Source organism: Ursus arctos, unplaced genomic scaffold, assembly GCF_023065955.2.
Source record: "Ursus arctos isolate Adak ecotype North America unplaced genomic scaffold, UrsArc2.0 scaffold_3, whole genome shotgun sequence".
Classification (NCBI taxonomy): domain Eukaryota; kingdom Metazoa; phylum Chordata; class Mammalia; order Carnivora; family Ursidae; genus Ursus; species Ursus arctos.
In genome coordinates, this window is record NW_026622985.1 from 25,906,974 (window position 1) to 25,934,159 (window position 27,186).

Genomic DNA, 27,186 nt, shown 5'->3' on the forward strand with positions numbered 1-27,186 from the left:
ACACAAATTTAAGGGCTGTTTGTTCCAGTTCTTTGAAAAATGTCATTGGAATTTTGATCGGGATAGCACTGAAAGTGTAGATTGCGCTGGGTAGCATGGACATTTTAACTATGTTAATTCTTCTGATCCATGAGCATGGACTATTTTTCCATTTTTTTGTGTCTTCTTCAATGTCATTCAAGAGTGATTTATAGTTTCTAGAATATAGATCCTTTACCTCTCTGCTTAAGTTAATTCCAAGGTAACGTATGATTTTTGGTACTATTGTAAATGGAATGGATTCCCTAATTTCTCTTTCTTCAGTCTCATTGTTCGTGTATAGAAATGCGACTGATTTCTGAGCATTGATTTTGGATCCCGCCACATTACTGAATTGCTCTATAACTTCTAGTAGTTTGGGGGTGGATTCTTTTGGGTTTTCCATTTGGAGTATCATGTCATCTGTGAAGAGAGACAGTCTGATTTCTTCTTTGCTGATTTGGATACCTTTTATCCCTTTTTTTTTGTCTGATTGCTGTTGCAAGGACTTCTAGTACTATGTTGAATAATACTGGCGAGAGTGGGCATCCTTGTCGTGTTCCTGATCTCAAGGGAAAGGTTTCCAGCTTTTCGCCATTGAGAATGATATTTGCTGTAGGCTTTTCATAGATGGTCTTTGTGAGATTGAGGAATGTACCCTCTATCCCTACACTCTGAAGTGTTCTAATCCGGAAAGGATGCTTTATTTTGTCAAATTCTTTTTCTGCATCTATTAAGAGGATCATATGGTTCTTGACTCTTTTCTTGTTGATATGACCTATCACACTGATCGATTTGTGAATGTTGAACCACCCTTGCATCCCAGGGATGAATCTCACTTGGTCATGGCGGATAATCCTTTTAATGTACTGTTGGATCCTATTAGCTAGGATCTTGTTGAGAATTTTGGCGTCCATATTCATCAGGAATATCGGTCTGTAATTCTCCTTCTTGATGGGGTCTCTGCCTGGTTTGGGGATCAAGGTATAATACTGGCCTCATAGAATGAGTTTGGTAGTTTTCCTTCTGTTTCTATTTTTTGAAACAGCTTTAGGAGAATAGGTATTATTTCTTCTTTGAATGTTTGGTAGAATTCCCCGGGGAATCCATCAGGCCCTGGAGTTTTGTTTTTCGGAAGGTTTTTAATCACTGCTTCAATCTATTCATAATTAATTGGTCTGTTTAAAAAATCAGTTTCTTCCTGTTTCAGTCTTGGTAGTTTATAGGTTTCCAGGAAGGCATACATCTCTTCCAGGTTGCTTAATTTATTGGCATAAAGGTGGTGATAAAAGTTTCTAATAATCCTTCCAATTTCATTGGTGTTGGTTGTGACCTCTCCCTTTTCATTCATAATTTTATTAATTTGGGTCCTTTCTCTATTCTTTTGGATAAGTCTTGCCTGTGGTCTGTCAATTTTATTAATTCTTTCAAAGAACTAGCTTCTAGTTCGGTTGATCTGCTCTACTGTACTCCTGGTTTCTAATTCATTGATTTCTGCTCTAATCTTGGTCAACTGCCTTCTTGTGCGTGGATTAGGCCTGTCCCTCTGTTCCTGTTCCAGCTTCTTGAGGTGAGAATATAAAAACTTCATTTTAGATTTTTCTATTCTTTTGAGTGAGGCTTGGATGGCTATGTATTTTCCCCTTAGGACTGCCTTTGCAGTATCCCATAGGTTTTGGACCGTTGTGTTTTCATTCTCGTTGGTCTCCATAAATTGTTTAAATTGATTTTTGATTTCCTGGTTTATTGAATCATTCTCAAGCAGGATGGTTCTTAGTCTCCAAGTGTTTGAGTTTCTTCCAAATTTTTCCTTGTGGCTGAGTTCCAATTTCAAAGTGTTGTGGTCTGAGAATATGCAGGGAATAGTTTCAGTCTTTTGGTATCAGTTGAGACCTGTTTTGTGACCCAGAACATGGTCTATTCTTGAGAATGTTCCATGGGCATTAGAATAGAATGAGTATTCTTTGGTTCTGGGGTGTAGTGTTCTATATATATCTATGAGGTCCAACTCGTTGAGTATGGCATTCAAAGCTCTTGTTTCTATGTTGGTTTTCTGCTCCGGTGCTCTGTCTATTGCTGATAGTGGAGTGTTGAGGTCCCCTACTATTAACGTATTTTTATCTATATGTCTCTTTATTCTGGTTAAGAGTTGGCTTGTGTATCTCGCTGCTCCCCTGTTGCGGGGCTTAGATATTTATACTTGTCATATCCACTTGTTGGATACATCCTTTAAGAATAATATAGTGTCCTTCTATATCTCTAACTACAGTCTTTAGTTTAAAATCCAATCTGTCTGATATGAGAATTGCTACCCCGGCTTTCTTTTGAGGTCCGTTGGCATGAAAAATGGTTTTCCATCCCTTCACTTTCAGTCTGGATGTATCTTTATGTTCAAAATGAGTCTCTTATAGACAGCAAATGGATGGGTCATATCTTTTTATCCAATCTGCAACCCTGTATCATTTATGGGAGCATTTAGGCCATTCACATTGACAGTGATTATTGAGAGGCATGATTTTAATGTCATGTTGCCTATAAAGTCTTTGTTTCTATAGATTGTAACTTTCTGTTCTGATCACTCTTGGGGCTTTTTTACTTTTATAGAACCCCCCTTAATATCTTCTGTAGGGCAGGTTTCGTGGTTACAAAAGTGGTCAGTGACTGGCGATTCTGGAAGGTCCTTATTTCTCCATCAATTCTGAATGACAGCCTTGCTGGATAGAGGATCCTTGGCTGCATGTTTTTCTCTGAAAGAGCTTTAAAACTGCCCTGCCAACCCTTTCTCTCATTCCAGGTCTGTGTAGACAGACCTAATCCTGATACTTTTGCCCTGGTACGTGAGAAATTTCTTTGCCCTGGCAGCTTTCAATACTGTATCCTTGGATCTAATATTTGCAAATGCACTATGACGTGACGTGGCGTAGGTTTGTCATGGTTGAGCTTGGGAGGGGTCCTCTCTGCCTCTTGGACATGAATGCTTGTTTCCTTTGCTAAATTAGGGAAGTTTTCAGCTACAATTTGTTCAAATATCTCTTCTAGACCTCTCTTTTTCTCCACCCCCTCGGGGATGCCGATGATTCTGACACTGGAACGTTTCTTTGAGTCAGTAATCTCCTGTAATCTACATTCTTGAGATTGGATTTTTTTGAGCCAAGTTTCTGTTTTAGCTTTTTCTTCTACCATCCCATCCTCCAATTCGCTAATTCGTTCTTCTGCCTCATTTATCCTGGCCAGCAGAGCACCTAGTTTTGAATGCATTTGATTCATAGCATTTTTAATTTCTGCCAGATTCACTCTCATTTCCGCCCTTAGAGATTCTATATTCTTAATATTTTTTTCAAGTCTTCACATCATCTTGACCATTGTTACTCTGAACTCCATTTCTGATAATTTGGCTATATCCATATCCATCAGTTCTGTGGCAGAAGCCACAGACTCATTGTCTTTTCTTTGCTAGGGGGATTTCTCCTTCTCGTCATTCTGATGAGGAGAGGTTGCGGGGTTATCCAGAGCCCAAATTATTGACCAGGACCCATGCAGTGTGCACTTGTTTTATAGGGACCTTAGGGATGTGGGCTTCTTGATTTTTCAGCCTGCCTTCTGGGGGAGGGGCCTGCCACGCTGATATTCAGGCAACCCTGTTTGGGTAGAGTCTCCCTGTCCTCTGCGAGGGGGGATGGGGATGGGCACTATGTAAGCCGGTATTTCCGGGGTTTTGTTCTCTGGCGACTTTCCCTGGCGGTTTGCTGTGCCTCTTCTGAGAGTCAGAGTAGCAGTGGCCGAATCCCAGCCTCTGTCTCAGAACAGAAAGATCGCAGTCCGCTCTCCACTGAGCTATTCTGGCATCTTTAACTCTGTTTCTGTTGGTGCTGCTAAACCCTGCAGCGTCCTGGGATGTGCACCCCACAGCCAGTGTCCCAGCCCTCACTTCCAGGGCCGTCGTGTCTCTGTCCTTTGTGTTTCTAACACCGCCAGCCGCCAGCCACCCCGTGCTCTCCGGAGCTCCATTTCAGTGTGGTTCGTGCACTCCGGAGCTCCGGTTTTCAGTCTGGTCGTGCGCGTTCCTGGGCCCCTGGTCTCAGTCTGCTTTCTCCCGGGTGCTGGTCCGAGAGTTCAGCCTGCTCCCCAGTGCAGGTGGCTACCGCTTCCCGGCGCCCGAGCGTGGAGGCTCCCTCCCCCTTCCATTTATCTTCCGATATCTGTGCTGGAGATGTCCGTTTGTATAGGTCCAGGTGTATCTTCCTACGTCTCAGGCTGGTTCCGTGTGTGTTCAGGATGGTCTGGTACCTCTCCAGCCCGACTCAGGGGACCAGGAGAAAAAGGGGACCCCTACTCCTCTGCCATCTTAACTCCTCCCCCTGAAAATGGCTAATTTATATTTAATTATTGAACTTGTATAATTATAAGCTTATAGCTTTTGTCATAATTTTTGCATAATGCTCTCTTTAACAAGACAAAAGTAATTGTCATCTAGGTTAGCATACTGAAGGTTTGCAGTATGAAGTACAGTCTTCATATATTATTAATTGTAAAAACTAATCCTTAACAAAGGACCTATTAAGCATTTTTAAGTATGGGAACTCAAAAATTACACTACATCTTGAAGAAAGAATAAAAAGCTAAATACTGAAAATCACAATTACAACATCCAATATTACCATCTCTTTTCTTTGAAGTTACAAGAGCAATACAGTATTATCAAGGACCAAATAGCAGCTTTGTTGGAACAGACGACATGATTTGTTTAAGACTAGCTGGAATGTACCACGGACTGCCATGAAAATAGCTGGAGTAATAAAGTTCTAAATCAAAACTACAAGATACTATTATCAAGAGCACACAGTTTGGCATAAATAAAAAACATTGTCAAACTTTCTTCATAATCATTTCAACTCACTGTTCATTTTTATATTAAATAATTATCCCTACAGGCAAAAAAAAAAAAAAAAGATTCAACCAGTAGAATCCAAGATCTCATTAAAGAAGCTACTCCGACCTAACCTTTACTCATTTTAACACTTTCACTTACTGACTCCATTTGTGAAGTATGAGCCATAAAATAAAACAAAATACCCATTTAAAGTGGCTACTACCTTCTCACGTTCTTAAAAAAAATATTTAGAATACATTTTCAGAAAGTATTACAAGAATAAAAAGATATAATAAAATTTAAATGAAATTGTAGTGATTTGTTAGTCTTCTCTATCTTCTGGGAATCTTTCAGCTTTTCTTTTTATGAGCCATACTGTAAAGGGTTTAAATATCTGAAGAATATGCTCAAGTGGACAAGTAAATACTTTTTAGATAATGAGAGTGCTGTATCTTTAGAGATATCTTCCAGACAAGGCCCGAGATTTCGAGTATTCAAGTTGCCTATTTCACCCTCAATAAGGATTATCTTTCAGGTGGAGTATTTCAAATCACGCATGTAGTGATCACTGGAATGTAACATAAGTGTTTTAAATAGTAACTAAAGAATTTTATGATTGCCAGTGGGAGCACCTCTTCAAATAACTAGAAAATTATATTCTTGATCAAAGAAGACAAAGGCCAGTTCTCGCCTTTCAGGGAGCAGAGTAACCTGGCACATTCTTTACGGACAGCACCGTGGCCTACAGCTATACTCTGGGAACTCCATCGATGTATTTGCTTTTGTTTGACCGTGACTTTACTTCCTTGCTAAGGGTGACTGATAAACAAAGACATTAAGCAAGATATTGAACAGTTAATAGCTATCTTTGTATACTCAAGATCACTGGTGGAAAATTGAGCTACCTCTGTCGAAAGCTAGCAAAATTTGTCTTATAAAAATTCCACCAGTAGTGGGTAAAGAGATTCAATTTCTCACGAAGAAACTAGACCTTGCCTTCAAAAAATTTCACCAACATTTTGTAAATGCAGGTACTCTATGCATACGGAGGGTTTTTAAACCCTAGAACAGCTGTGGTTAGGTAGGTGGCTGTTCCAGGTGATGAGAACATTCACTACTGGCTCTAGCTAGTAGAGCTGGGATTCAGTATTACCTGAAAGGGGGTTGATAAAAGGCTGAGCAGCGTGATGGAGACCCCACCAACGTGTGGGGAATCCATGGAACAGAAACCTAGGCAGGGATACTTCTACAGAAATCAAGCATTCTCTCAGAGACAGACATTCAACTCTCACCATACGAAGCATGTTTTAAAAGGGATTCATGTGGCTAATAGGTATGCTAACACATTTCTCAGAGTCAAAGGGATGTGAGCTTCAGCGATAAAAATCAGGGACTTGCCACTAGTTAGTCATCTCTCCTCTCTTGCCTCGCTCCACCACTGATTTTATCTGATTATACTTTCCTCCCTCCATTTGTAGTCACTACCACACAGTAAGGGAGAGAACAGTTGCCTGCAGGCCCAGGGCTGTGCTGTATCTGGGCAGAGCTCTTGCAACCTGGGGAAAACTACCCTTCCAGCACTATTTCGGAGAACGAAGGGTCCTAACTCTGATGATCCTGGGATGCATCTCATGCCCAACCTCTGAATCTAATTCTGTGTTCAGGGATATGGAATACTGTGATTGACCACTATGCCAAGAAGAGGGGAGTGATTTTTGAGGTCTTGATTGTCAGCCTCTCTAAAGCTACATGGATTCAGGAGTAGCTCCCTGAAGAAAAGGAGTTACTCTTGGCTGCTAAGGGAATGGGACAACCACCATCACATGCCAATATGCTTAGATGACACAGATAAACAGGATGGGCGAAATGGAAAGATGGTCAATTTGAGGTCCTCTAGATGCTCAAGGCTTTCTTTGGAATATTCGGAGCCAGCACGATGACAAAGGCGATTTTCACATCTGGTTGGTGATCTGAAGGTGCTATGATGAGCACTGCTCAAGTAAGGACTGGTTGGAAATTCTTAGGAACAGAAATGACCATGCTATCATGATGGAAGATATTAACAGTGTACAAAATATTTAGGGTTCAAAATAAAAGTATGTATTTATTTGTTGAGAGGCAATATGACAACAAACACTGAAAGTTTCTTTATGAACTTTTCTAGTTCCAGCCCTGATGCTTTTTATCTTTGTGGTCTTGGGCACATCACTTAACTTTTGAGTTTCCATTTCTCGTCTGTAACATCAGCAATCTTCTTCGTCTTATAGTATTTTTATGAGGAATCAAATAATATGTTAAAAAACATTAAAACTAGAAAATATAGTTTAAATACAATGCACTATTAATTCCATTAAAAAGGAGGATCATGGGTCACACAGTGATTGTCACAAAAACTGAACAATCCACTTGCCTAAATGAACTTAAAAAAATGCATCTAGAAGTTACCAGACATGGAGATAACATCTTAATGCCCTGGGACTGTACTTACTGATGGTCAGATCCGCCTCCTTCTAAGCCTTCTGTGTCTTCGTTTCACTGCCTCGATAATTCTGTTTATGTAGTATTAAATATGGAAATCATGCAATTTTTTTAGGTTGGCACATATTCCCGTTTCACTGACACAGTGCCCTCAACTATGCATTAATTGTTCCAACTTTTTCCTAAGCTCTAAAGTTGATACTATACCTTTTTTTTTTTTTTTAAGTGGCCCTTACTCGGGGCTTGAACTCATGACCCTGAGGTCCAGACCTGAGCTGAGATCAAGAATCAGATGCTTAACTGACTGAGCCACCCAGGTGTCCCGATACTATACCTTTCAATCAGACCTGGTTAAGTCAATTATGGAAGGATCATAAAGGAGAACACTATATAGCCATTAAAAAGCAGGAATAAGTTTTGTTTGTTGTGCATGGAATAATTTCCAGAATATTTATATTTTTAAATTAAGATTCTAGTAAGTATAGCATGAATCCAATGTGTTTGTGGCAACATATAAATTTTATATTAAATATATATTATATTATATATTATATCATATATATTACATATATTATAAATTTGATTCATGGGTGTACATATGCATTACACATATGTACAGACATACGTATGCCTATACATACACATACTCATTTTTCCCTCAAACTACTATGGATTTTCTTTTTTTTTTTTTTTAAAGATTTTATTTATTTATTCGACAGAGATAGAGACAGCCAGCGAGAGAGGGAACACAAGCAGGGGGAGTGGGAGAGGAAGAAGCAGGCTCATAGCAGAGGAGCCTGATGTGCGGCTCGATCCCATAACGCCGGGATCACGCCCTGAGCCGAAGGCAGACGCTTAACCGCTGTGCCACCCAGGCGCCCCTACTATGGATTTTCTTAAAGGGAATTCAGCATTTGCAATCGTATGAAAGTTTTATTTTAGCATACACAACCAATAAAATATAAGTTACAATCAGTTTGCCCTAATAGTTGCCTAATACTATAACTCTTCTTATTAAACACCTAAGGTTACCATTGTTTATTCCAATATAAATATTTATTTCTACTTTGTAAGAAAATAAAACAAGTAGCTAACAACTTGGGGAAACTCCCAAATCTTAGTTTGTTTTAAGCAGCACGTATTCTGTGTGTACATGCTTCTTGGACTATTCCGACTATAGATGTCTTCAATTATCTGTATTTTTCTTTCATGTTTGTATGACATTTATTACTTCTTTGTAATTTACTTTCTAATTTTGAACAGATACTAATTATGAAAATGCATAATTTTAAGATACCAAAATATTTTACTTAACAAATATTTTACTTCTTTTGTTGTAAAAATTATGGTACAAAGATTTGTTTCTCTTTGATTAACTTAAACCACCTTAAGACAGAAGACTGACACCTATGAAAATAATTTCAATATAAATATTTGCATTCCACTGTTGCATATGGCCATCCTCAGGAGATCGAACATTTGGCTTTTGACTCTCAAACCAACACATGATAAATGTGACTTTTTAAAAATTAGCATGTGTTGCTGATTGTTATTTCCTCTGGGTAAAACCATGTACACATTAAGGCAACATGAAGGAGATATTTCAATGCAAATTTTAAGACAATATTTAAAAAAACAAATCTGGGATTTTTTTTTTAGCATTTGAGGTTTCTGTATTTCATCACATCTTTATTTTTACTTGTTATAGTTGTTGACTTTTTTTTTTTTTTTTTTTTAAGACAGAAGATGGAGCTAGGAAGCTGTTCTCACATTCTAGGAAATAGGATTTAACCAACACTGACAGACATGAGAATTTAGGAAACCCATATATTCAACTGCCTTTCCCCTCCAGAACTGAATATTTTCAAAGTATCTTTCTCATTTTCAATGTCTCTCTCTGACACATTCAACGTCTCAGTGTCCTCGGGCACGAGCTTCAAGATGGCAGACACCAAGTCTGCTCGTTCTACTTTTAGAGACAGGCACTTAGCAGAGTGACTGGTATATAATAAGAATTCAATAAACAGTTTCTGAAAGTATGAATGAATTTATGAATGGACTGAATAACATACAGCAAAATGTAACCTCTTCTTTATGAGGAGAAACAAGTTTGCTATGATGGAAACAATCTAATCAGGAATTCTCGAAACCTGGGATCTACCTTCTTCCCTGCACTTGCTGTCTCTAACTTATTCTCAAAACTTCAGTTTACTAAGAAAATAAAATAAAAAGGGGAGAGATGATTGTCTATGATTTTGAAGTCCTTCCTGGTTTTTAGGTATAATCTACGTGAGATTCTTACCCATTTCAAAAAACAAAAATAAAATAAATGTAAGGTACAGTCTTGCTTTGCTTACGTTAATTTGTTAGTAAGTACCATGTGACCTGTAAGATAAGGAACTCTCACTAGCACTTCTGTTCTCTATCTTTAATGCAGATGAATTAATTCTCACAGGCTTTTCTCATTCACCCCCTACAGACCCTCTAGGACTTCTTCCTCTCTCACATGCTTTTCTCATTCACGCCCTACAAACGTCTAGGATTTCTCCCTCTCCCAAACAGAAATAATTATACCAAAAAGCTATTCCATAATAACTTCTAAATCTTTGTCTCCTTTTCTTCCTCCCCCTCAGCCTAATATTACCTGAATTTCCTAACGGCATCATGGAGTCCCAAAATTTACAATCAAAAAGAAAACCTCCCCTCTCTCACCTCAATTTATGTTTGAGTCAGGTGTGGAAAGAAGACAAGCAAGGTCAGGAGATAAGAGAGGAAAACAAACGCCACAAAGATCCTTCATCTGAGACAAAACAGGGAGGAGTTTTAATTCCCTCTTTCACCCAAAAAAGGATTACTTCACCCCAGGGGAAGTTACCTTCATCTGAAACTTCCTTCTCTTCTCTTATTCTGCTTAGTTCAGATATGAATAATTGAAAAGGCAGAAAGGGAAAAGTACTGAGTTAGTGGAACAGCTGTTGGTGAAATGGCCTAGGCACTAGGCGTGGATAAGATCCTTGGCTGCCTGCCTTTCCCGCTGTGCTGTAGGCCATGGCCCTAACGAGGAGCTCACTTTCCTTTGTAATATCCATGATGGCATTTCTGGAAGAGCTTCTTGCCTCTGGAGTTCTCCTCTTTATCCCAACTGCTATCAGTAATTCAAATATTATTCTATGTAACAAATTCCAAAAGAATTCAGTGCAGCTCCCCTTTTAAGTCTATGCAAATTTTAGGTAATTTAGTGCAGCTTTCAAACTTTTCACACCATGCTCACAGGTAACAAATAGATTTCACTTCACAGCCAATACACACTTAGACATAAAATATGTATCTGAAAACAAGGTTCCACAAAACAGTTCACACTTTTACTACATGCAATACATACACATTGATATTTTCTTTCCTTTTTCTTTCTTTTTTTTTTTATCCCAGATCTAAAAAATAAATAAAACACTGCTGGGCCAATTAAATCACAATCTCTTTGGCGTGAGGAGCAGGCATTAAGTTTTTATGGCGTTCCTCCAGGTGATTCCCACCTGTAAGTAACTTCGGGACCCACCCTTCCAAAGAGTTTTCAGGAGTATCTCTTATTAGATTTTTGAGTAATATAATCTTATCATTTGTATATAAGTTTGTATCTTTCCATTTACAATCATACTTTTGTTTCTTGTTTTATTGTACTTTGCAGAACTTTCTTTTTTTTTTTTTTTTTTTAAGATTTATTTGAGGGAGAGAGAGCTCCCGCAAGCCGCATGCATGGGGGGAAGGGCGGACGGAGAGACTCTTCAAGCAGGTTCCCCAACGCGAGAGCCCCATCTAGGGTTCTGTCTCACAACACTGACATCATGACCTGAGCCGATAACAAGAGTTCAGTGCTTAACCAACTGAGCCACCCGGTGCCCCCCCCCCCCCGAATTTGTAAAAGAATATGAAAGAGTAATAGAAACAAGAATCTATTAAAAAATAAAACAAAAACTGGCCTTTTCCAGTTGCGCAGCCGCAAGGTGAGGAAGTCTTGTCTATGCCTGCAGCCATGCAGTCCAAGGGAGGTCTGCAGTCTACGCATGTCTTCAGATAAAAGAAAACTGCCACACCGTGGCACACTGCAAACGTGGCAAATGCCTCATCAAAGCGAACGTGAGACCCCCTAATCCAGTCATACTTGCTTCAGTAGAAGCTACTGGGCCTGTTCTGCTTCTGCGCAATGAGCTATTCCCTGGCGAACCTCTGCGTCTGCGTGAAGGGAGTGGTCACGTGGCCCAGATTTCTACAATCCTCCAATTCATCTCAGACTGGAGAGTAGCCCATTACCAGGAACACATGGATGAGGCTTCCAAAAGAGTTATTAAAGACATCCTCATCCAATATGACCAGATCCCGCTGGTAGCTGATCCCTGTTGCTGCTAATCCTGAAAGTTCGGAGGCCTTAGTGCCCGTGCTTGCTACCAGAAATCCTACAAATAAACGCACCATGAGGATCAGTGTTCACCTTTATAATAAACAGTGGCTGGGGCATTTAAGCTTCCACAGTTAAATAAAACCTTGACTGTGGTCTATAAATTGACTGCATATTCTATTAAAACAGTCAAAATTCCCAGTTTGTAACTCAACTGATCTAGAACTGGAGTCAGCGAACTACGGCCCAGAGGCCAAATGAAGTCTGCCACCTGTTTTGTAAATAAAGGTGTCCTGGCGCACACCACACCACGTTTTAATGCATAATCTCTGGCTGCTTTCCTGCCAACAGTGGCAGAGTGGAGTAGTTGTGACACAAAGTCTAACCTATTTCTTACTTGACTTTACAGAAAGTTGGCTTCCCCTCCTTGTTAAAATAAGTATTTTGCCTTAGGATGGATGGAATTAGAGTAAAAAGCTAAGTGGTTAGAAAAGGAATCAGAATCCAAATTTTGAATAGTCTTGGATTTCAAGCTAGGGACTGGATTTTATTGCAGGAGCAATAATAAAGCACTCCCATGTAGGAGTAAGACTCTTCTCTGATTAACAGTCTCCAGCTGGGTTCTGAAACCCTGAAAATATAGCACATTAGGCAGGGATGAAATTATATCTTGTTTCTAGTGCATTTCTAATCTCCAATAGATCATGTTCCCTGTGAATCCACTATGAGCTATGTGCCTCGCTTTGACTGTGAAACTCTTGAATTTATAACCTTCCTATTTTTAGATAAAGATTCCTGCCCCAGTCTCATAACTGAGTTTCATAACTCTAGACCATATTCATTGAGCATTAAAAGCAGAGTTCCCTTGTTCTCCAAGGAGTGGTGGTGTTGGGGGTCAACTATGTTTCCTGTCTAAAGCTGTTGTGGTTTTGACAGTACATAAAATAAGCAGCAAGCCCATTAAATTAAAGGTGGTCAAGAGACCAGTAAAAGAAGCTCCTTTTTTTTTTCAAGCAGGTTAATTAATTCATTAAGCCTACACGGTAAATATTTACACTATTCATCTATCTATTAAATATATTTGGCTTTCAGTTATCACAGTAGCCATAGAGTTTTTAAAAGCAACTTCAATTCTATTTACACTTGCTTCAAAGACATCATTAAAGACCTGTCATTATATAACATAATAAAAAATTAAAAAAAATGTACTGCATTTGAAAATAATAAACTGCATTTTATTAAAAATTTTATAGTGCAAATAAAAAAAATAAAGACCTGTCATTGACCTTGAGAATGACTACTAAGGGCACGTTTTACTGATGTTATAATCTAAAGCTGCATTTATGTAGCTTTTCATATTCTAAAAGGTATGGTAAGACATATATGTCTGAGGCAAAAGGTCTCAATTAATTATTTTAATGTTTTGTTTTCTTTGCCAGGTGGGGTTTTATTAACAGAGGTTAGAAAAATAGATCTTCACAACATGCAGCAGAGTAAATACATTTAGCTTACAAATAAAGGTCCTATAAATGGTTTGTGGAAAGATTTCTAAAAGAAAAAAAATTTCAAAACTGTTATAATTAAATTTGCATTATACATAAAGAAAATGAAGGTGGTTTCAAAGAGAATGGTTATGTGTCAGAAGAGAGATGTGGAGAATGCAGAAAGATTAATAAAACCAAGCAGGATCTCATTAATCAAACATCTCCAAGTGGAACGAATGATTTGATTTGAATTTGCCTCTATTTACACCAATGATGGAATCTGCTTTTTTTTGTGAAGCAGCCAAAATGTCAGCTTGATAAATGGGGCAATTTTTTCAAAAGTACCTACGCTGTAGTTTTTTACTACGTTGATGAATGTAATAGTAAAACCAAGATTAATTATTTGCTTAAAAAACTTAAATGAAGCTTTGATCACTTTAACTAAGAATATTTGATTTTTTTAATGAATTGACCAAGTAAAAACTTTAAACTCAACAACTGTTTAAAGGACTGAGCATACAGGGAAATAACCACAGCATCAAATGATTTAGGTTGGCCAGGAGAACATCTTAGACCAACTAAGACAATTATCAGTTACTAATACCATATTTAGGATTTTGAATAATTGATAACAATTTATAAAAATAGAGTCATTGCCTGTATATTTCTGGTGTGATATAAACATCCTCCAGGAATGTTTCTTTTTTCCTGAATCACATGAAAAATATGATAAAAATGGATGTCCAAGCCTACCTAAAACAAAAGAAGTAAGCAAATAAAAAAAAAAAAAATCTTGCCTGGGGCACCTGTGTGGCTCAGTCAGTCAAGCCTCTGACTTTGGCTTGGTCATGATCTCAGGGTTCTGGGATCTAGCCCCGTGTCAGGCTCCCTACTGAGTCTGCTTGTCCCTGTCTGCTGCTACCCCCGCTCGTGCTATCTCTCTCAAATAAGTAAAATCTTAAAAAATTGTTTAAACAATTTTGCCTATAGGGACTCCTGGGTGGCTCAGCCGTTAAGCGTCTGCCTTTGGCTCAGGTCATGATCCCAGGGTCCTGGGATGGAGCCCCCATCGGGCTCCGTGCTTGGCGGGAAGCCTGCTTCTCCCTCTCACACTCCCCTTGCTTGTGTTCCCTCTCTCACTGTCTCTCTTTGTCAAATAAATAAATGAAATCTTAAAAAAAAAAAAATCTTGCCTATAAAACAGCTCAGTTAGGTTTTTAAATAACCAGATACATTGAGATACTTTTGAAAACCGTTGCAAACTTTACAATAACAATTTGAGATTACTGTCAAATGAAAATAACTATCCAAAACAACAACAAAAACAAACAACAACAAAACAGTATTCCTAGTACTGTTAGTAACATCCCCAGTGGGGCGCCTGGGGGGCTCAACTGGTTAGGCAGCTGCCTCCAGCTTAGGTCATGAACCTAGGATCCAGGGATCAAGCCCAGCATGGAGCCCTGCATGATATCCCGCAGAGCCCCCCATAGAGCCCTGCACTGGGCTCCCTGCTCCTGGGGAGTCTGCTTCTCCCTCTCCCTCTGTGCCTCCCACCCCCCCACCCTGCTCATGTGCACACACTCTCGCTCTCAAATAAATAAATAAATAAAATCTTTAAAAACAAAACAAAACCATCCCCAGTGGCAGTGATCTCGCTGGCAATCTAGTAAAGAAGAACTTTTGCTGCTAATTTTATTATAGGTTTTCTATGAAAGTATCCAGTATTTAGTTTCTATTTTATTCAAAGTTATACATTGTTTGGACTAAATTTTATCCCCCCCAAATTCATACACCGAAACCCTAACCCCCAATGTGTATTTGGAGATAGGGCTTTGGGGAGGTAATTAGGTTAAATGCGCTCTTAAGGGTGGGCCCTAATCTAATAGGATCGGTGACCTTATAAGGGGAAGAGAACAAGATCTCCCTTGCCACCTCCTAACCCTGTAAGGACAGAGGAAGAAGGCTGCCATCTAAAAGCAAGGAAAAGAATGCTCACCAGAAACTAAATCTTGATCTTAAACACCTCAGCCTCCAGAACTGTGAGAAATAAATACATTTCTGTTGCTTAATCTGTCCTGCCTATGTTTCTTGTTAGAGCAGCCCAAGCTAAAACATATATGTTCACACTTGTAGTCAAGTAATTCTGCAATATGTTATGAAAAATTGCCATGCCTCCACACCGCAGCTCTGCCCACATTCCAATTCCCAATCATTAGAGCAGTGGTTTTAACTAGGGAAAACCAACCCTCCCTCCATCCCCTGACCTTTGGGGGCCATTTGGCAATGTCCTGAGACATTTTGGTTACAGCTAATGGGGGAGAGGAGAGATGGATGCTATTGACATCTAGTGGGTAGAGGCCATGATGCTTTTAAACCTTTTGCAATGTGCAGGATAGCTCTGCACAACCAAGAAGCATCTGGCCCAAAATGTCGATAATGCCCAGGTTAAGGGACATTGATTATAAAGAGTCACTTTTAAGCTATAACTTTTTAATGTTTATCTTCAAGTCTTTAAATAAGATGGTTGTTTTGCTGTTTCTTAATTTTTCTTTTTAAAAATAATTGTATTAAAGTACAATGCACATACCATACAACTGTATATGTATATACATATGTACAGTAAGTGTATGATTAAACGGTTTTTTAGTATATTCACAGATGAGTACAATTATCACCACAGTCAATTTTAGAACACTTTCATCACCTCAGAAAGAAATCCCATACCCCATACTCTCTACCACTGCCGCAGCCCTAAACAACCACTAATCTCTTTTCTCTCAATGTCCCTATTTTTATGAATGGAATCATACAATATATGGACTTTGGTGACTGGCTTCTTTAACTTAGCATGTTTTCAAGGTTTACCTAAGTAGCAGCATGTATCTATTCTTCATTCCACTGCGTGAATATGCCACATTCTGTTTATCTAATTCTTCCATTGATGGACACTTGGGATGTTTCCACTTTTTGGCTACTATGGCTAATGCTACTATAAACACGTGTGTACAAGTTTCTGTGTGGACATATGCTTTCACTTCTCTTGGGTATATACCTAGACTTGCTGGGTCATATGGTGACTCTATGTTTAATCATTTGAGGAGCTGTCAGCTGTTTCCCAAAGAAGCTGCAACGTACATTTCACATTTTACATTTACATCTTACAACGTAAAATGGTGTGGGTGAGAGTTCTGATCCCTGCACCTCCTGACCAGCGCTTATCTTTTCGATTCTGGCCATCCTCGTGAGAGTGCATTATTACCTTATCGTGGTTCTAATTTGCATTTCCCTGATGACTAATGCTGTTGAGCATCTTTTCGTGTGCTTACTGGCCATCTGTAGATCTTCCTCGGAGAAATGTCTATTAAGATTTCTATTTGCCTCTCCTACCACAGCAACCCCCATCACGAACCTGCACACATACTGGAAGAGAATATAAACGGTTCTCTTTTAAATCAATGTTTGCTATTACACTCTTAGATTATTATGACCACACAAACATTTTCGACAGCTGAATCATTTAGTTTAGTATAATGTCATACCCCCCTCCCCTGAATCAGATATGGCAATGAGAAGTACATAGAAGGAAACAATGAGATAATGAGCCACCCAGGAGCCCCGTCTCTGATTTTTTAAAAGTTGTTTTATGACTGCCATGAGTCCTCTTATCTCTGAGGATATCAGTACGTATGTTATTATTTATTTATTTATCCGTCCATCCATTAATTGGTTCAGTGTCATTGCTTCCATATAACCTCTGTTTTCTCTTTTTAAAATACAACAATTAAGATTCTTTAAGTCAAATTCTTTATTAAGGCCTTTCCTCAAATACTTGGTGAGTCTCACGACTATCTGCTCATATATGAGACTAGGGCACAAAAAAGTTGATAAGAAGTGCCAATGGGGTAGCTAGGACTCTTCAACGATAGGCCCACAGGGTGGTTTTATTTGGCAACTTTCTAAAAAGCATAGAATCTTACCTTTGGACTGGTGTCATTCATCACAAAACTTCTTATCTTTTCGTTAGGTATAGCCTACTACCAGCCTCTGAAAGCCCAGAGGGAAAGTGAGCTGGAAGTTCAACACGCTGGTAAAATTTCTCTTCGTCACCAGATTTTTAGAAAGGGTACTAACTGTGCCTGGTATGTCCCAGTGAGAAAGCCTCTGCTTAGAAGGGAAGGGGAGTCTAATATTCTATTACTTTTTTTTCCTAAAGATTTTATTTATTTATTTGAGAGAGACAGTGAGCAAGAGAGAGAGAGCATAAGCCAGGGGAGAGGCAGAGGCAGGGGAGGAGTGGACTCCTCATCGAGCAGGGACCCCAATGTGGGACTGATCCCAGCACCCTGGGATGATGACCTGAGCTGAAGGCAGACGCTTAACCAACTGTGCCACCCAGGCGCCCCGTTCTAATTACTTCTTAAACAGCCTTTCAACGGATCTTCCTATGTATCCCCACCTTATCCCAATTTCAGATAAACTGGTATTGCCAATTCCTTAACTTTTGGGGTATTTCCTGGTAAATTGCATTTACTCTTTCTTCTTCATTCCAGTGTAGGATTCAGCTTTCTTGGTTTGCTAAATCAGTTACCACTTAATTCAGGTTTTCAGCCATCCAAACATTAATGCTGCTAATTCCTCTCTCATTCTCTTTTCATTATTACTGCCATGTTCCCCACCTTTTTCTCCTTTCCTAATGCCATTCCTACTAAATTTTCCATTGGCATTAACAACATCTAAAGTCTGGAGAAAACGTGAAGGCTAATGTCCATGTTCAATCTATCATGTTCAACAAAAAAGCTTTGTTTCTACATTTTAGGTTAATTTTAATCTCAAAAGATGTTGGAGAACAAACTCCATTAGTTATTCTATGAACACTTTTTTGCATAAAAGGATATGGGTATCACTTTAGATATAAATTGTCCATTAGACATAATTTTTATCTAAACGTTAATCTAGTAAGCCATATCAGTTTGGGACATCCCAATATCACTGGGATGTCAAACAGTCCTGCTGGTCTTTGAATTGTGAATAATCCAATATATTTTATAAAGATACTTTTCTAAGAACATATATGGTTAAATATATTTAATAATAATTTTTTCTTAGACAGGGCCTTCCTCTATGTCTCTAGAATGCACATATGCATTCTAAATATATCATTCTAAAAGCATAATACTTTAATAATGTAAATACTAATGTCCTATCAGAAAGCATAACTTGAAATAGTATGTAATAATTCACCCCAAAAAGCAGACAAAAGATTTTTGTTCCTGTCAGATTATATCCACAACTTTTATTACAGTTATTTGATCTCATAATCAACTGAAATTCCTGTCTCTCTCACTAGACTGTAAATTCCTTATGAGCAAGGTTTAGGTGGTAGTTTATCTGTTTTCATATGTATTTCTGCCTCTAAGCCGCTATAACTAGTATACTGTAGATACTCAAAAACTTATCAAGTTAATAAATTATAAATTCATATTATAACCAAATAAATAATGGAGAAGTTTGAAATTTTTTGTGGTTTTTAAGTCCAAAAAAGAGAGATACTTTATATATATATACAAACAATAAAAAAGTTAACCAGTCCTGACACTTTAGAAGGTTACTTCCCGTTAATATGGGCCTCAGTTTTTTCCAGTTGTGCCTACTTGTACAACTGATATGAGACAATGTATAAATTCCTTTTGTGTAGTCTGTGCTCAAAAAGTGGGAGTTGTTGTTATTGATAGTTTTGCACTGATAAAACACATGGATGGACTGACTTTGGGTTTCAGGAAACTGAGACAAACAGATGTAAAGCAGTTTGGACAAGGCAACCAAAAAGAAAAAAAACCACAAATCTGTCTTAGATATGGTAGTTAATTTTCATGGATCCTCTGAAATACTGAACTTTTTATTCCAAAAGCAACGATAAGATAAAGCTAAATAGATTTCTCTTTGTTTCTTAGGCAAGATAAAAAGCCAAATTCATTAGGGGTTATAGGTATTAAAATACCTTGTCTGTGATTCCAAGGAGGCTGCGTATGTGTCTGGACTAATGCAAACTCAAGTTTGTATTTTTGGTTACTCAATATGGTAAAGTTCCAACCCCTCTCATTCTCTTAACGAGTTCCTTTGTAATGGGATGTTTGTGATTTAATGGCTCAAGAAATTGAAGGTGATGTATATGTAATAGTGTTTCTGGTGAATCAACAAGCTATGGCAGTTCTATTGCAACTTAACAGTAAAGTGAATTCCTCCTGGAAGAACATGACATAAATGGAAAGAAGTGGGGGAAACTGGTTAAATAAGGCTCTTTTCCGAAGCACATGAAAAACTTATTTCCCTGCACTTGTCCTGCATGCCTATAAAACGATGCACTAAACAATGTTGACTTCAGAGTTGCGAATAGTACTCCCATTTTTGCTGAGCTATGGTGGAAAAAAACCCAAAAAACAAAAAACCACAAGCTGAAACCTCAATATCAGCGTGATATTTATACCACTCTAGTTTCAAACTGATCAGTTTAAACTTTAATTAGGTCAATAATTCTTTAGTCATTATATTTTCCACTTAGCCTTCCTTCTTAAAAATCTTTAAATTGTTGCTTTCTTTTCCCTCTTTCTTTGAGGATGATCCTTTTAGAATAAAGACATTAACCAAAAAAAGCCTATAAAGTACCAATTAAATTATTTCCTAAGACTTCATAAGACATTTTGGAAATAGGTACTTGCATAATTGGCTTATAGAAGACACTAACATTTTAAGGGCCTTTAATGGCAGCTGGTTAAAATATGTTTAAGTGGACTCTACAAATTCTTTATATTGTTTCCTTCCTTACCTCACCATTTATTTAAAACCTTAATTACAGATAATTGAGAACTGTAGTGCTTGCACAAATCCAGTGTACGTCCTGTCAAATAATATTCTTTAGAAATGGTGTTACTTCTTCATTTGAACAGTTACATATATAAATAATAATCAGTTCTAAACCCCAAGGTGATGACTATTTACTGGTATGATTTCTGGGAGACTACAGAGCTGCATTTGGGGAGGCATGAAAGGTTCACTAGTGAAAGAAAGCTTTCTGCTATGCTGTGTTCAGAATTCACTTAGTAATTGTCAGATACCAAGTTCCCACCTGGGTACTTTGTCCTAAGTACTTTACGTACATTATCTTATTTACTCATCACAACAACTCAATATGGTAGATACTAATTTTCTTTTCATTTTATTCATGGGAAAACTTAGACTTACGGTTTACTGCCTATACACAGGCAGAGCTGACATTCTATGACGAGTACCTCTGAATCGGAGCGTTGCAGGTGACTTTCTGAAACTAAGGCAGTAGGGTCTCCTGCTGTGGTTTCATACATTTATATCCCATCTATGTGGGACTCTTCATCTCACTTCTTTTTCTTTTTTTAAGATTTTATTTATTTATTTATTTGAGAGAGAGGGAGAGAGATAACGAGCAGGAAAAGAGGGAGAGAGAGAATATCCCAAGCAGACCCCTGCATTGAGTGAGGAGCCTAACGTGGAGCTTGATCTAACAACCCATGAGATCATGACCTGAGCCAAAATCAAGAGTTGGAGGCTTAACCAACTGAGCCACCCAGGCACCCCCATCTCACTCCTTTATAGCTCCTTGGGGTAGTTATGTGTCTTTAAAACCATGATTCAATAGTTTCCTTGACTTGGACAAAAGATGTTAATTGATCAAATTAAAAGTTTTACTTCCATTTCTAATTCATGGGAAAAACTGGGCTACTAGACAAAATCATCTTCAAACTTAAATTGGTGCTAGCTAATAATCTTACCAGTGGAAAACATTAATGAGCAAGTATCAAAAATACACTGATAGGAGACTCAGGATCACTGACCTTGCTAAATTCAACAACTTAATTATGACTTGCTGCATCTGAAATGGATATTTGAAGATGTGCTTTTACTGTACATCATCTACCCCATTTAGTGTTAGGCACGTTTGGAAATGGGAGCCCTAACTGAGAAAACTCTGCAGGGGGCGTCGTCCATTTAGAACTATGTTAATTTGCTAAAATGGCAAATATTCTTTTTTTCTTTAAAACCTTTGACATCAAGATAAACCTCTGGGGCCACGGCTTCACCCAGTTTCCAGTCTTATCCATTTTGGATCCGTCCTTCCAGGCTGTAGAGATGTTTATGGGGCCCTCCATAATGACAGAAGTCTCCTTCCAATCTCCAAATGCCTACTGATTTTTCTTGAAAGCTTTTCAAGCTTCTATTAAACCTGTAGTTTTATACCAAGGATGATACTCTTCTTAGGCAAAAATTTTTGCTCAACCCTCTTGGGTCAAAATAGTTCAAGAGAAATGGAAACAAAAAATGGTAGAAAGAGAAACCATACTGGAGAAAATAAACACAGGGACCAGCAAGAGTCAAACTACGAAAGTACAGGACAGTGTCAACTTTTAGCAATTAAGGACCTGTGACTGGGCTCCCTTCGCTTTAGTGCAGATAGGCTAGGAGAAAACTATATGTTAAAACCATTTTCTAGTAGTGTAAGATATATACATATAAACATTTCTAAGATGACCAGTGTTATAATGTATCAACTTTGAATATTGGATGAGGTAGAACTACCTGCTTATATTTTATGTTCTATTTTTTCATTTTAGAAAAAAGATCCGGGGCACCTGGGTGGCACAGTGGTTAAGCGTCTGCCTTCGGCTCAAGGCGTGATCCTGGCGTTATGGGATCGAGCCCCACATCAGGCTCCTCTGCTATGAGCCTGCTTCTTCCTCTCCCACTCCCCCTGCTTGTGTTCCCTCTCTCGCTGGCTGTCTCTATCTCTGTCAAATAAATAAATAAAATCTTAAAAAAAAAAAAAAGAAAAGAAAAAAGATCCACATTCAGCCAATGGAATTAACTGTATTAGTATTTTATAAGATAGTTCCACAAAAGGACCAATATTTACAGGGATCTGTAACCTGAACAATTATAGGTTTACTGGATGATTTGATAACTTAGGTAGTTGAATAGTGGCTATGGATGGACTCTGTTAAGGATGCATTGTAGTATGTGTGTGTTGGGAGGGCTGAAGGAAGGCTAATGCAGTGAGTGCAGGATGAGTGTAGGGTTAGTGGCAGGGTTGGGGGTGGGAAAGAGGCAGGGAGTGTATCTCAAAGGGACAGGTGCCAGTCTTGGCAGCAGAGGAGTAAGAACTGGCAGGGACAGAGACCAAGACAAAAATGACCAACATTCCTGTTAAATTTTACTCACAACAAGCCTCCTATGCATTTCTCTTTTCTCTGGTAGCTCATTTAAATTTCACTTTTGCATCAAGATTAGATTTTTATCAGGGTGCCTGGGTGGCTCAGTTGATTAAGCATCTGCCTTCGGCTCAGGTCATGATCCCACCCAGGGTCCTAGGATCAAGCCCCGAGCCCTGGATTGGCTCCCTATTCGGCAGAGAGCCTGTTTCTGCCCCTCCCTGCCCTGCTTGTGCACTCTCTCTCTCAAATAAATAAATACAATCTTTAAAAAAATTAGATTTGTATCAATATCCAATGATATACTTTGAAATCACTCTTTATCAGCGTCTCTCAAACTTTTCAATGCTGCTCTCTGAAACCAGAAAAAGATCTCATTCTCCTACCAAGTCTCACAATCCAATAAAGAATAAACCAGTGATAGATTCCTACAGTGCACATTCAAGTTATATGTATACGTATCTCCTTAGCAACAACGATATGGAAAGTATGTACTCAATACACCAAACACGTTAGTTACATTAAATGTTATTAAATCCTAGGTCAAAATTCTGTTGATGGAAATATTTATCTTACTCAAAGTCATCTAAATAAAAAATGCATGACAAAATAAACTGAAAATGAAATTAAGCAAGCATAATGTCTGATGATGAAACAAGAATGGCAGAAACTGAAAACTCTAAGCAACCCAAATGAGGCTACGAGTTGTCCTATATAAAATTTCAACCACCTACCCATGTGAGTATTCCTTGAGTTTGTAAAGAACTAATAAATATTAACTGGAGCCAAATCTTCTTAGAATACTGAATTAGAGTCCTAATTGTATTCTAATCGATACAATAATTTTATTTATGAATGATGTACAATAATATGGTTTTATTATGGATAGATTCATAATATTCATGAGTTTTATTATTTTATGTATGAATAATTTATAAAGTTACTTTTTTACCAACTTTAACGAGTCATATTTTAGGTTATTTTTAATTAACATTTAAGCAGAGTCAAAAATCACAGTATATGGAACTGTACTTTATTTACCCATAGGTAACCACATAAGGTTTGAGATTCCAAGACCAGTTCATCAAGGTGCCACTTGCAGAACCATCGGTCTGTAACCTTCTCTTGTTTATCTTGTTTGCAAAACTGCTGCTAAAATTTTAGCAGAAAGCCTAAACTTCATGCAAAAATACTATCAGCTCCGATTTTGGTATGAGTGTGCTTTCTCTTCACGATAGAACCACCCATTCTGCCATTTTCACAGCCTAACTAAGGTAGTTTGGTCACTTTGCTATAAACACCCCCCTCATGAAGAATGTATGGTATTATTTTATTCTTATCAAATTATGTTTCAAGATTTATGTTTAACCTTAGAAAACTGGCTACTTGCCCAAATCTCTTGGTTGTTGCCAGAGGTGGTGGTTTTTAGGTCTGTCCGAAACAAACACAGGCCAAGGCAAGTTTTCTTCCACGCACAGAGTTGCAGAGGGGTATATCCTGCCTTTTAGCTGTCAGGTGAGGCAAGCTGCCAGACTCCAGTAGGCTTACTAAGGCAGACATATGAAAAAATTCACCCACTCTGATGCTAGAGTAATCATCAATCTTTCAACAGAAAATAAAATATGTAAGAATGAGGAATCGGTAGCATTTCCCAGTCTGGATGAGGCTGCCAGATCCAGACGGGTGAACTTTCCTACCCACAGTCGAATATCTTCTTCCATCTCTGGCTCCAGTGAGTCCAAGATGGGCTCACAAACTAGGGCCTCAGTTTCCTTTACCTCCTGCCTTTGTTCCAGGATTCATCTTTCTCTACTCCTTTAACACAGCATGTCTATCCCCAGGCCTTTCCTTTCTCCATGTTCATACCTATGTTTAAGAGTTTTTGGAGAAATGGAAAACTGAGATGAACTTGTTCACTTCTCACATATACAAACACACACTGATGTTGTAATTCTGCAGGGAATTAAAAATATTTAATTAATTTAAATTTGCTCCACCTTAGAGCCCTACTTGGAAGTTTTCCATTGCTTCCTAGAAACAAGTCAATGTATAAAGGTCTGTGATTTGCTCCTTTCCCATTCCCAGAATTTTTTTTTAAAGAAATTATGAGTATTACAGTACTCTAGTTAGGCACAAAAATAACTCTTATTATCTAACTAAAATTATATATGACTCTGATTCCAGAAAAAAGGAAGGAGGAGTTTCAGTTTAATGCACTATTGACACTCCTTCCCTCTCTATAGAGTCTTGAAAAGATCTCAGACTCTTTCATATCTGGACAGAATATTTGGTGGGCATATTCTCCAGTCCTGGATCCACACTTATCACTTATAAAAGGTTTGTGGTTCCAGGGTACATAGTCCCTTAATAGGGTGTCTAGCCCTCTGGTGTTTCTGAAACCTGGGCATCAAGATTCTTACTGAGGCTGAGAATCCTAGTGCCTTGAGCTCTGAGCGCACTCTCCCTCAGTACCACACAGCATTTTCCTTAGGTCTGATCACCTCGCTGGAGAGACAAATGCGGAAAGTAGGAGTTCCCACTAGAGACAAATGCCGAAAGTAGGATGCTCCAACTTCTGGGACATTCTGAGCTAAGGACTCTTCTCACTCACAAATTCAACTTCTACTTCTCCCAGTCCAAGCATAAACCCTCAGTATTTTAGGTTTTGGAAAACGAAATCCAGGAAGAGGGCTTATCTTTGTCTGGTAACTTCTTTCATTACTATATATGCCCCCAAGACTAAAGAATATAACAGTGTGCCTACCTTCTGGGACCTTAGAAATATAACAGTAGAACAAAACAGAAACCATATCTTATTTTAAACTATATTTCTTTTCTCACCAAATAATAGAAATTTTCAATAATGAAATTTATATTCTGCCACATAAGTGATTTTCTAGTCATATGGAAATATTTTTATCAAAACCACACCCCCTCCAACTTGTCTTCGTAAATCCCTTTCATTTATGATGTATTTTATCATGCTATCTTATTTAATCATTCAGTGAACCAGTACTATCCTCATTATCTCTAAATATTCAAATACTGTGACTACATACTCTAAAAGATACAGCTAAATATAAACCTATCAGATGGACTTGAGTTAGAATTCTGATTCTACCACTTAGTCTAATAATCGAATCCAATTATTCTTTTCCTATTTTTGATATTTGTCACTATTTATTTTCCTTGATACACAGTCTAACACAATTCTTTAATGATGTATTTTTACATTTTTGTGTTTGATTTTTATCCCATTTCTATTATTAAAAATTAATGGAAGATCTACTATTACTATTTTATCAATTCCCACTGAATCATAATTTCCCTGTATGTATATCTAATGTCTAACTCATCTTTCTTTAATCCTATATCTATAGGACATTTCCACCAATATCACCTTTAAAGATAGATAAAACAATATTTAAAAATGAGTTATCCTCTTTTGTTTTCCATCTTCCACTAGACCCCAGACAAATGCCTTACAAGTTCTAAGTGTCAGCAAAGTGAATGTTTTCTCATTTTCCTAGAATATAATCTTTGTGACGTCAAATTCAATTCTCTCCCCGTTTTGTTCTCTGCATTCCTTGCCTTACCAATTTCACCTCAGCAATGAATGGTCAATAACCACATTTAGGAGTTTTCATATTCAAAATTAATAAGTGTTTTTAGTTTAATCCAAACAAACTCAATCATCCACACTATTAACACTGGCAGGTCTGAAACCCTCCCCCTACTCTGCAAAGATTTACTCTAGTCCATTATTTTTGCAAAGTAAAGACCACAGTTTTATTTACACTGCTTGAGGTTACACAAGTCAATCCACAGAAAATATGTTAAAGAAATATCCAGAGCCAAGGAAATCAACTGTCTTCATTTACCTAAATCCCCCTTCAATATTAAACACACATGGGATTGAATATGAAGGTCACCTATCACTTGGAGACATGGCAACACCCACATTCAGACAGATGATGCTTTGTGTTGATCTAAAATTACTGCTTTAAAGGACTGATCATATTGTTAGTATCTTGAAATGGTTATTCTATTGACTTCCCATAGGCTAACTTCTGAATTCACATATATATATATATACATACACGTGTGTGTGTGTGTGTGTGTATACACACACACACACACACACACATATATATAGATATATATATATTAATGTATACATATTCATAATCAGGCAATACCTTATTTCAGCATTTTATATTTATCCTTTCCAAATAGGGGGAAATAGAGTTGGTGTTCTTTGTTCTTCCCTTTTTGCTGATTCTTTATAAATTGTGACATCTTTGTCAAAAGGTAAACATAACAATATATTCTGATTGTAAACAAGAAGTTACTATTTGACGTTCTATTCATTTATTTGGGAAACATGATCTTTTAAGGGATTTTTTTTCATGTTTTATAGAACAGCCACCAGTTTCCATATCTCACTGTTATTAAATCGTGAGAGATTCTAAAAATCAAATAGTTAAGAGGGCAAAAATAAAATACCTCAAAATGTAAATTCCTTTTCTTAACATTCTTTTATCATCTATCCATCAGGAGATTCATGTTTTAATCAAGTAGTTCTGATAAGCTGAGTGGGAGAAACTCCCAACTATTTCTTGAGATCAATAATCCTTGACATTCCATAAGAGAACTAGAAAATACATACAAAGACTCACAAATCAACAACGGAAAAAATGCAAA

General features: G+C 37.8%; 1 protein-coding gene and 1 pseudogene across 2 annotated transcripts in view; one reads left to right on the top strand and one right to left on the bottom strand.

The window, feature by feature from the left end:
- SEMA3E (semaphorin 3E) overlaps positions 1–27,186 on the bottom strand; it is a 255,930-nt gene that overhangs the window by 140,861 nt on the left and 87,883 nt on the right. The gene's annotated exons all lie outside the window — the stretch shown is intronic.
- LOC113259316 (40S ribosomal protein S16-like) lies at positions 11,397–11,827 on the top strand (annotated as a pseudogene).